Below are 12,028 nucleotides of genomic sequence, written 5' to 3'. Positions count from 1 at the left end.
ATAATGATGAACTCAGAGTAGTTACTACTAGTATTGCCATATGAAATATCCCTCATGTCATCCAAACATACCTGAGCTGCTGCCAAAACGTTTCTAGTCCTGCAAAAATATATAACTGGTGTTATATTAGTTGACGAGCCAAATACTCATGTGCTCGATATTACCGTTATGAAGTGTGCACGTACCTCAATGCTTCGATATTCAATCTACAAAATAAATGAAAGCAGCTCTATAAATTCCTGCCACTTAATTAAACTTTAAGGTACTAAAAGCTTCATATGAAGCCCAGCGTGCTCCGTGTTTACCTGTGCTAGTGGCTCTTCCCGCCTGCACGTTACTGATGTTAGTCAAAGCCGCGTTCCAAGTCGCCGCCTTTCCCAAGCTGTTTTTAAGTTGTTATCCTCATTGCTCTGCCTTAAACATCAAAAACGGACTGTAAACATTATTCTAGTCTTAACACTAGCGCCTGTTGTCGCCATCTTGGACTAGGTCAAAGAATCACTTGAGCCTCGTAAAGATCTATGGCTATTCCAACTTAGGAATATAGAACTCCCAGTATACACTGGTTGAGTTAACAATGTGCACCCCGCGTGAATTTTATGTTGAATAAAAGTGCCCGCGTTCCGATAAACATTTTGTGATGCTGCAGTGTAAATGCTACAACTAAGCCGTTAATTTACTCTCCATGGAGTAAACCATTTTTCTATTCAACAACAATTGTTTTCAACGTTCCCGTGGGAGAATACAAATTGATTGCCTGTGTGTCCGAGTACTGTGACATTTGTTGATGTCTATGTGTGTTATGTAGAACTAACTGAAAGAGCCATGTTTTCAGACTCTTCCTGAAAGTAAGGAGATCCGGGCTCTGTCTAATGGAGAAGGGTAGGCTATTCCACAGCTGAGAAGCCACCGCATGAAAACATCTTGAACCACAGGTGACATCTGTGGGATGGGAGTACAGATATACAGAGATTTGCATCTTGCAGATCCAAGAACACCATCCAGTCACGCAGGTCCAGGGCAGACCAGATCTGGGCCAGCATGGGTATTGAACCTGGCATTCAACGCTTGAAGGTTTAAGATGGGCCAAATGGGCTTCATCCTTCTTCAGCACAACGAAATAGTGAGAGTAGCAATCCTTTTCTATTTCTCAGACGAGAGAGCAAGCGTGGCTCAACGATTTGAAGGACCCACCTGTCAGACAGTCTGGGAGAAAATGCTGTAACCTGCACCCCAAAGTTTCGTTGTGCACCACAAGCTAAAGCGCGCCTTGGTGGCTATTGCCTCAGGGGATGGGGACTGTGAGGACTGAGGCCCTCTTAGGATTAGAGACTTCCTGCCAGGTTGGTAAGCCCGGCCTTGAAAGGACTGGGGTTATAGAGACCGACATTACTTATAAACCTGCTTCTTGGAGAAGCCTTGGAATTTCCTCAACTGGTGAGCAAACTGGCTGGCAGGCATCACAATGACTAGGTAGCTTGCCATGGCTATATTGTCTTTGAAACATTCCAAGGCAGCACTGACTTTTTAGCCAAACAGGTGTGACCCATATAAAGGCATATCCAACCTGAATGGTGGGAGCCAGTGAGGCCACAAGGTCTTCCAGGACTGCCATCAAGATCTCACTGGCCATGTCCCAGAAGGCATGTGTATATCAGTATAGTATCTTCATGTTGTGTTATAATGTTCTCTGTTACCTTGTTCCTAGCTGCTCAGCCAGTGTGAGCCTTCTGTGTGGAATGTTGGTGCGAGGGCTATGAGTGAAATGCTTGGGTGCCTGGTGTGAGTGTGGACGGTTGGTGGATGGGCTGAGCAGCTAGCAGGCTGCTCCTGGTGGGGTTGCTGTTTTGGATCTACTCTACATTATGATCTACTTCAATAAACCTACTTAATCAATATCGTAGCTGCGTAGGCTACATTACTACATATTTTTGGCGACGAGTTGGAGACTTTCTCACGCTCTAAAGTTGGTCTAAGGGAAGCTTAAGATGACAATTTAAAAAAGTCAACAGGTTGAGAAGAAGTTTCAAGAGCAACAAGCGCTGACAACTCACGGGAAAAATCGCAACAAGTCTGAGTCACAAGAGGCCACACACAGAGCACTAGTTGTCTCGAAACCTAAGAAGCCACAATGGAATCTAAGAAAACGAACAGCACGCCTTGCAACCCCCACCAGTGTGAATTACATCGGACAGCCCAAGCGTGTTGTACTCTGTTTCATCTGGACACAATTACAAGAACTGCGCCTTTAAGGAAATTAAGCAATATCATTTTTGACTTTCTAGATGTCATCTCTAATATGAACGCTGCGCAAGTACATTTGATTGGAGTGTTATGCTGCACCAATTTGTTTTAGATTCACAGTAACCATTTCAACAGTTCAGCAAAAAATGTAATTTTGAGAACTATACAAAGCCCTGGTGTGTCTTGGTTTTTATATAAGACACACCTTCAACAACTGCCAACAGTCCTGTGCTGGGGTGACTGGGGCAGGCAAAGCCCCCAAGGAGATCGCGCTCAAGCCGCCGCCGCCGGAGGACTTCAATTCCCGGCAGGCAGTGGGACGCGTGCGACGCTCGGCACAACCAAGCGCCCGGAGGCGCTCAAAAAGACCGAGGCACCTCCCGCAGCGCGGGACACCTTCAACAACTGCCAACAGTCCTGTGCTGGGGTGACTGGGGCAGGCAAAGCCCCCAAGGAGATCGCGCTCAAGCCGCCGCCGCCGGAGGACTTCAATTCCCGGCAGGCAGTGGGACGCGTGCGACGCTCGGCACAACCAAGCGCCCGGAGGCGCTCAAAAAGACCGAGGCACCTCCCGCAGCGCGGGACACCTTCAACAACTGCCAACAGTCCTGTGCTGGGGTGACTGGGGCAGGCAAAGCCCCCAAGGAGATCGCGCTCAAGCCGCCGCCGCCGGAGGACTTCAATTCCCGGCAGGCAGTGGGACGCGTGCGACGCTCGGCACAACCAAGCACCCGGAGGCGCTCAAAAAGACCGAGGCACCTCCCGCAGCGCGGGACACCTTCAACAACTGCCAACAGTCCTGTGCTGGGGTGACTGGGGCAGGCAAAGCCCCCAAGGAGATCGCGCTCAAGCCGCCGCCGCCGGAGGACTTCAATTCCCGGCAGGCAGTGGGACGCGTGCGACGCTCGGCACAACCAAGCACCCGGAGGCGCTCAAAAAGACCGAGGCACCTCCCGCAGCGCGGGACACCTTCAACAACTGCCAACAGTCCTGTGCTGGGGTGACTGGGGCAGGCAAAGCCCCCAAGGAGATCGCGCTCAAGCCGCCGCCGCCGGAGGACTTCAATTCCCGGCAGGCAGTGGGACGCGTGCGACGCTCGGCACAACCAAGCGCCCGGAGGCGCTCAAAAAGACCGAGGCACCTCCCGCAGCGCGGGACGCGCGCGGGCGAAGCCCGGGCCAAGGGCGGGCCCGTCCCGCGCCCGTCAGAGACCGGAAGAGGCAGGGCAGGGATATCCCCCTAACATCTGGATCCTGAGGACTCTGCACCAAGGATTAAAAGGTACTGTGGGGAAAAGGGGAATATCTGAACTGAAAGAATACTAAAGACGCTTTCTGGCGCTACCCTTTCCTGTAGAACCTGAGTGTCGGAGAAGTAATTACTTGGATAGACCTTAGCAACCCTTCTGCATAAGCAATGGGTAAGAGAAAAACTATGGAAGGTGGAGCCCAGCCGTCCCACCCTAAGAAGGGGAAAAAAGCAAAAAAGGTCACGCCTCCTGGTTCTAACTGCACCCTGACAAGAATTGAATCAATCGTCAGCGAATGTGAGGAAATCCTGACAGGAAATCCAAGTACTCACCAGGCGCAAAATCTCGACCCTGACCCACTTGCAGATGTTTTAAAACAACAGCGAGGGAAAGTGATCCCAGCTATTTTTAACAAAAAGTCCCCATATATTCCCCCAGTCTGTGAAGTACACAAACCACCACCAGATAGTTCTATCAAGCTGGTCCAGTCAGAGCCATCTAAGGAGTCCAATCTACCCAGTGCTACTCTAGAATCCCCCGTCCATGAATTACAGGAGAACATAGGGGGGATAACTATCAACTGTGTTAATAGATTTGCTGTTTTAGAAGGGGAATCAGGAGATGCTCTAGAAGTGATTGCTCAAACAATTGAGAGGGGTGTTAAGGCAAAGGAGCCAAATGCGGATGTCTGTGAGGGCTGCCCGAAATGTCTAATCCTTAATAGAGCTCTCTTAAAAAAACTAGATAAATTAGAGAGGGATATGCTCTCTATAACAAAAATGCTGGAAAAATTATCCCAGAAGGGTAACACTGATAGGGTAAAATCCTCACAAATCAGTACACCTGTAATGGTCTCAACACCGTGTACCCCAACTGACCCTTTAATCCCCGGTAAACAACTAGATGTAGGGCTCATAGAGAAAGGGCTTTTGCACCAAAAATCTCATGTTAGGGACTCATCAGCTGGACAGCATACTCTTAGCTCCAGGTCATATGCTGAAACTATAAAAACACGGGGCATAGCACATGGCAACAGATCTGCACATCCAGGTACACAACCTCGCAAGGTTACTAGTACAGTTGGCAATGGGGTGCCTAGGGCTGCCCTAAACACCCCCCTGTTAGATAATGCTAAAAGAAACTCCAAAGCAATAGTATACATGACTGGGGTCCCAAAACTCAACCCGAACTCTGTGTATGAATCCAGAGAATCTATCCAAAATAAAGTGATCCATTGGCTCCGTCATGTCAGGGGATGTAGATCTATTATAAGGGAGGATCTGATTTTTGTCAGAAGACTGTCATTTCATAGTTCGCACACAGATTGTATAGAAATACAACTGTGTGATGAAGCACTGGCAGAGAACTTGGTGGCCCTTGAGTTTCGGACTTGTCCCCCTAAACAATCCAACATACAGATTAGACCCCTGCCCTCATGGTCTACAGCGGGGGATAATGATCTTTCGGATCTAAATAAAGTAGACTGACTATTTAAAGTAAATGAAAGTACCCCTACGGAATCTTTTCCTAATATAGATGCTCTGGAAAATACCCGTAATACAATCAATAATCTCCCTAGCTTGTCTCCTGGTGACCTTCTGAACCAGGAGAACAGGGAGCTAAACAAGAAAGGGGAAGGAGACCCAGAGTTGATCCGGTTGCTCTCCTGGAACATTGCAGGCCTCAAAAAGAAATTGGCCATTCCAGAATGGAATAAATTCATTGATAACTATGAGGTCTGTATGTTCCAGGAGACATGGAGCACAACAGGACTGCATAAAACGGGGTACTCTACTTTTTTCATCCCTGCAGTAAGTCAAGGGAAGGGACGCCCCTCGGGGGGTCTCCATATATGGGTAAAGATATCACTGAATTGGGATATCACTGTTCATTCTACCAACTCTGATGATATCTTACATCTATCCTTCAAAGGACCCTTGAATGGCAATAGAGTAGAGCTGTTCAATGTATATGCAAGAGGGTCCCCGGGGGCTAAACATTCGGCCACGATAGCATCTTTAGAACTGGCCTTATCAAACATAGCCCCTCGATCAAATATAATTGTGGGAGGTGACTTGAACTGCACGTACGAACCATTAAGTGAGGAAGATCTAGTAGGGTCTAACGAACAAGATCTGAAACACTCTATTCCAGCATTGACCTTAAGACCAATTAAGAGATGGTCAGCTAGGGCATTACAAATTAATGCTCTAACATTGGAATATAACCTCCGTGCATTAAATGGTAGAACACCCTCGGATCCTGATGGGGCCATGACCTTTAACAGACTAAATGGGCCCTCGCGCATTGACTACATCCTTCTGGACATAAAATTATGGGGGAATGTGGTAGATATGGAGGTTAAGCAGATGCCGGACAGTGACCATAACCCTCTCTGTTTGGAAATAAAATGGGACTTTAAGAGGAAGTCAAACGACCTCTTCCTCACCAAAGAAGTAGTCCCAACAAACTCCAACCGTAGGTTAAAATGGGAAAAGGTGGCTTGCCAAGAGAACATCTTGACCAATATAGGTAACCTGATTAAATTAAAGAGTGCGGAACTAACAACGCTCCTTACTGTGCAGGATAAAGGAGTTGAAACAGATTTAAGTGGAGTTTATGGGGAATTAATACTAAATATAAGTTCATATTTTAAGGTTAAATCTTCCAGAGGACACAAAAATAAACCAGCTAAAAGTGGTAATTTATGGTTTACAGCCAACTGCAGAGAAAAGCGAAAGGCTATCTCATTGGCTCTCCTGAAAAAAGATTCCACAGCAGTAAGGATGGCCAGAAAAGATTACAATAGAACCATCGATCTAGCTAAACGTGTTTGGGAGGAAGACCACTGGCAGGAACTAAAAAAAGCGGCCTATGAAAAGGATTCTACGCTATTTTGGGACTTAATAAATAAACTTAATAGAAGGGGAAAAGAGCCCGTCCCAAATCATATAACTGAACAGCAATGGCATTCCCATTTTTTACATCTCTATTGCTGTGAGGCTGTTACAGAGCAGACACTAGATGAAGAACTAGTATTAGAATCTGAGTATATACCCCATAACGCAGTAGACCCTTTTACACTAACAGAGGTCCAAATGGCCATTAATAATATAGCGCCTGGGAAGGCTGCTGGCCCGGATGGCCTGCCAGGTGACTTACTCCTACATGAACCCACCTTATGGGCTAATTTCATCCTTCTTTTGATGAACCTTCTTGTCCAGGGCCACCCAGTCCCCGAGTCATGGAAAGGGGCAGAAGTGGTTACAATATACAAGAAGGGGGCCAAAGAGGACCCTGCCAACTACAGACCTATAAGTCTGATTGATGTAATTCAGAAGGTGGTTGGCAGGGTCCTCATTTCCAGAATGGTGTCCTGGCTAGAGGAGGGAAATATTTTAACACACTTACAAGCAGGGTTCAGACGTAAGGTGGGAACAATGGACCAGGTTTTCAGATTTGCTGCAACATACTGGAAAACTGTTTCCATCGGGAAAGGCTCATTATATCTGGCCTTCATAGACCTCAAAACCGCCTTCGATCTCGTGCCCCGTGCCAAACTGTGGGAAGTGCTCCGGGCTATGGGTCTCCCACAATATCTCCTGGAGCTGATAAAAAGACTACATGAGGGCACTTACGCAAGAATAAGATGGGGAGGTCAGGGCGAACTGACCGGGAGGATACCAGTGAACAGGGGGGTCCGTCAGGGCTGTGCGATGGCCCCAACTCTTTTCTCTCTCTTTATAAATGGGGTGGCAGACCATTTGAGAGAGATGCCAGCCGATGCCCCAGTTCTGGCGGGAGAAAAAACACCGACCCTCCTTTTCGCGGACGACACCCTCCTGATGTCTAAAACCCCCTCTGGCCTCCAGAAACTCCTAGACAGGTTCCATCTGTTCTGCGAAGAACGAGGCTTAACCATCAACACAACCAAAACCAAACTGATGGTACTATCCCGCACAAAAAAACCTAGAAAGATCAACGTCACCCTTAACGGAACCATGCTTGAGGAGGTGGATGCTTTTGACTATCTAGGAGTAAGGGTCAATCAAAGAATGAAATGGGACACCCATGTAGCCAAAATGCTTTTAAACCTCAAAAGAGTGTCAGGGGCCATCTCAAGAGATCATCGAGCATCCTACAGCAGACCCATTGCCCCCGCTTTAGCTGTTTACGATGGGAATGCTCTGGCTGCTGCAGTATATGGGTCTGAATTATGGGGTTTTGATAAGACTGCAGACCTAGTAAAAGCAGAGAACAAGTTTCTAAGAGATCTAGTTGGCCTTCCACTGTCTACCCCTTTAAAACCACTCCTACACGACATGGGGCGGCGATCCATTAAAGACATAGTTTATATTCGCCCATTGTTGTACTGGGTGCGTCTAAGAAGGACACCAGAGTTGGCAAGCTATGCTGCAGTACTCGATGAACTAATCAATTTGAATGGATCAAAGGAAATTGTATGGCTGAACAAACTGAAGGAGTTGGTGAACAATCTAGGGCTGAGCCAAGCGTGGCTATCCCAGTCCCCCCCACCGAAAGAAACAGTCAAGAAAATGTATTGGGGTTGGGTGCAAGGCAAGGATCTAAAAGACACTAGGTGGGGCACTTTAACTGACCAGTTTCTAGATCATAAACCGGAGAAGAAGCTGGAACCTTTTTTAGACTTCATTAAAACACCTAGTGATAGAACCCTCTACCTAAAACTGAGGTATGGGACACTCCCGCTGAACGAATTCACCAGATGCTGGAAATCTTCCGTGTACCACCAAGCTTCTTGCCCAGGATGTACCAATCCCACTGAGTCCCTAGCACACTTTCTGTTTGCTTGCAGTGCATATAGGGGAGCCAGAAAGAAATGGCTGAAACCTGTATGCAGGGAACTAGGAGTGAGACATTGCATGATGGCCCTTCGGATTTTGAGAACGGACACAACCTCTATGATGGTCATCTGTGGATTAGCAAAGTACTTGGGAAGAGCCTGGCAGATTCGTTCAAAACTTATCCAGCTGAAAATGAGCTAGTAAACAATGACTAATTAATCTGGTTGATTAAGGGAAGCCTTTCACTGCATTTTATGTCTTATGGTTTTTTTAATTGTATATATCCACTCTGAATTTCTAATATTTTATAAATGATTTTAATATTTTATAAATGAAATTGTACTTACTTTTATGATAAACTTCTTATCGAATAAAGTACTACAAAAATATAAGACACATCAGGTGAAGAACATCGGCGTTTCTGAGTTTAAAAGGTAAGAGACTTCATATCTGAATGCGGATTCTTCCAAGTTAAAAGGTCAGATACTCTATTTTTGAATGCGTGTTAACTGGATTGTGATAATGTCGGATGGATTACTGGCACAGAGAGCCTCACTCAGATTTTGTGTTGTGTGTGCTTCTATTTACGAGACTTCAATTTGGCATATTTATTGTAAATATCACAAAGTCTCACATCGGAGAAAGCAATTGCCAGTATAACAGTTGGGCCCACGCCCACACCAGTGGCTCGTCAGTCACAGCGCGGGCCTTTCACCACAAGCATAGCAAGCGCTCATCATCCTGTTTGGAGTGTCTTTGACGGCGTTGGCTTGGCACGTTTTGCTACATGGGAGTACGTTAGCCATGTTTAAAAATTTTCCCTGGCGTTGGCGCATTTATCGGGATATTAGAGGTGAGACATTTATTGTCTTATTGTTCAGTGTCACTTGAGTCATCCTTATAAAAATGCCAGTTAAACCGCTCTTATTCTGATTTAAAATCGGAGGCGCAAGTCACAAGTAGAGCGCGCACACCTACTTGAATTTTCCTGCCAAGCAGAGACTCTGCCTCGAAGTTTTCATCGTTGCTGCTAGACGCTTTGCTGCATTAACGCGCTGGGAGCCACCCTACGCGAGTCATCATTACATGCCGCCATCTTTTATTTTTTGGCTCCCCACAAGCTTTGTGACTGGATTCTGTGTGCCAATGCTGACGTGATGTTCGGCGTGCTATCAGCAGGCAGCATTCTTGGTTATGACTTCCATCGTTTTTCGAGGAAATGTCAAGTATCGTGTGTGGTGCCTCTTTTATTCTGAACGTCACCAAGATTTTCAAGTGCAAGAGACTTGAGCTGATTATTACGCGTGCTGCACTTTTGAAACTCAAGTTGCTACACAGAGTGCGAGGGCCATCCGGTTACTGCAGGTACCTCCAGGTACTATACAGTTTTAAAATATTTAATGTTATAGTGTCTAGGGGGATTTAATCTTCATTCCATGATGGTATTGAAAGTGTATACGTTTGTGGTAATTGTTATAGTCTATTTGCTGCAAATGTTTTAACAGAAATTCTTTCTTTCAGGTGCATGCTTCTATAGCGTGTTTAGTATGCTGTACTTAAGAGTTGTATTTATTTGTTCATACTGACATGGGTTAAGTGTATGCCAGCTTGTTGCGGTTTCACACTTTTATCTGGTTTTGGCTTTGGCTCTGGCTTTGTGTCTTTTGTAAGCCCAATTTTCCATATGTTGGGTGGGTGCATCGTCCTTTACAGGAGAGTGTTCTTATTCTTGTTTTGTTGCTAAGCCTGTATCCCTTTCTTTAGGGATGGAATGGGGATCAGTCCCACTTCCACATTTTTTGTTTCTCTTCACGCTAGGAATGGGTTTTAGTCCCATATCCACATTGGAGGCTACTTTACCCTTATAGGAGGGTTGGCTTAAGGGTTTTTGTTTCCCTTTCATGCAAGGAATGGGTTTTAGTCCCATATCCTCACGTTACGCATCTGTACCCTTAAATGAGGTGTTTTCCCCTTTTTACGCAAAGAATGGATTTTGAGTTCCAATTGATGCACAGGTTTCTTGTTCCTTGTGTGCGTAAGCCACAGTGTGCTGCTCGTTCGTCATGTTTAGTGTGCAAGTCACCTTGTGCTTCATGTTTTGTTTGTTGTAGTGGGTGGTATTCACTACCTTTCTATTGAATTTAGACCCTTTGGTCCCATATTTGAAGGGTAGAAATTGGGGTCTCAGTCCCTTTTTCCACATTTTTCCATGGCTTTTCTCCTTAAATGGGGAGTATACACATTGTGTTAGTATTTTCTTTTCTTTATTAAAGGAGGAGGATGGGTATTTCATATGTACCCTTTCACTTCTTTTCTTTCCTCCTTGTATAGTCCTTTTTCCCCCTCGTGATGTGGTTTTTACCGTTCATCCCTGGGTTTGACTTCTGTTGTACTTTGTTGTCTATATTTTTTTAAAGTTTGGTTTCATTATTCGTTTTTATAGGGAGGAGATAATGTAGTATCTTCATGTTGTGTTATAATGTTCTCTGTTACCTTCATCCTAACTGCTCAGCCAGTGTGAGTGTTCCGTGGGGAATGTTGGTATGAGGGCTATGAGTGGAATGCCTGGGTGACTGTGTGAGAGTGGACAGTTGGTGGATGGGCTAAGCAGCTAGTAGGCTGATCCTGGTGGGGCTGATGTATTGGATCTACTCTACATTATGATCTACTTCAATAAACCAACTTAATCAACATCTTACCTGCGTGGAATACCGTACTACAATCAGACCTAAAAGCAGACTACATTGATCAAGGTCAATAAGAGGCTGGCCGAGGAGAACATTCTTTTTATAAACGCCTCAATCTTCCTAGATTCCATATCAAGAGTCGCCAGGGGAATGAACTGAGCTTCACCTTGTTGGCTGCAGCCTGAACAACCAAAGTTTCTGGAGGAGGATGTTTAATGTGTAAATCTGGGTCGCCAGGCATCAGTCAGTGACATCTGGCCACCTGCCTTGTCACATACCCTCAGCGGAGGGTATTTTTACATCCAAGACCTCAGTTGCTTGTCGGATTTCCACTGCAAATGAAGCACTCTTCCGTTGGAGGTTTAGATGGCAAGTTCAACCCTGTATCAAGGTAAGTATCAAACCCCCAGACACTTAAGTCCCTTCACAAATGGTCTTTTAACAGGGATGAAAGGCTGCATTTCTGTGAAGGGCTAGAAAGATTAAAAACTGCTCCTGCCGATCTACTAAGTTGCAAGCGGCAGGAAGTCCCCTAAGAGTGCCACATGCCTAAGGAGTTAAGAATGATTCTCAGGTTACTGAATTCTCTGACGCTAACCAATAATTGGCCTTTGATTATAAATCTATTTAGGTTTTTTGTAATTAACCAGGTCTGCAAGCCATGATTTGCAATTTGCATTAGTTCGAGGTTAGGTCAGGGTTACTCGAGAAAGAGTTGAAACGGTCCACTAGTGAGCGTAAAGCTTTGGGAGTACGAGCCAGTAGGAACAAATCGTCTGCGTACAGCAGAGCAGGTACCTCGAAGCCACCTATTCTGGGGGTGTCAACGAGACGAGGGGTCGGGTATGAAAAGTAGGGGGGCCAAAATGCACTCTTAGCAGAACCCGCTTTAAACGGAACCCAGTTACTATATTACCCCCTTTCCATGCAGACAGTACAACACTACACATACCTATGTTTACAGGCTCAATATAAAACCTTTAAAGTTATATTCCTAATAAAAAAAAATTCTGCAGTAGAACCCA

The 12,028-nt window shown here is 45.7% G+C and overlaps 1 protein-coding gene across 3 annotated transcripts in view; it reads right to left on the bottom strand.

The window, feature by feature from the left end:
* Positions 1–12,028, bottom strand: part of SENP6 (SUMO specific peptidase 6) — a 586,019-nt gene that overhangs the window by 280,492 nt on the left and 293,499 nt on the right. The window lies entirely within an intron of this gene.

The sequence above is a fragment of the Lissotriton vulgaris genome, chromosome 6, assembly GCF_964263255.1.
Source record: "Lissotriton vulgaris chromosome 6, aLisVul1.2, whole genome shotgun sequence".
Classification (NCBI taxonomy): Eukaryota; Metazoa; Chordata; class Amphibia; order Caudata; family Salamandridae; genus Lissotriton; species Lissotriton vulgaris.
The sequence above is the reverse complement of the archived record's forward strand: the minus strand, read 5'-3'. Positions and strand labels throughout refer to the sequence as shown.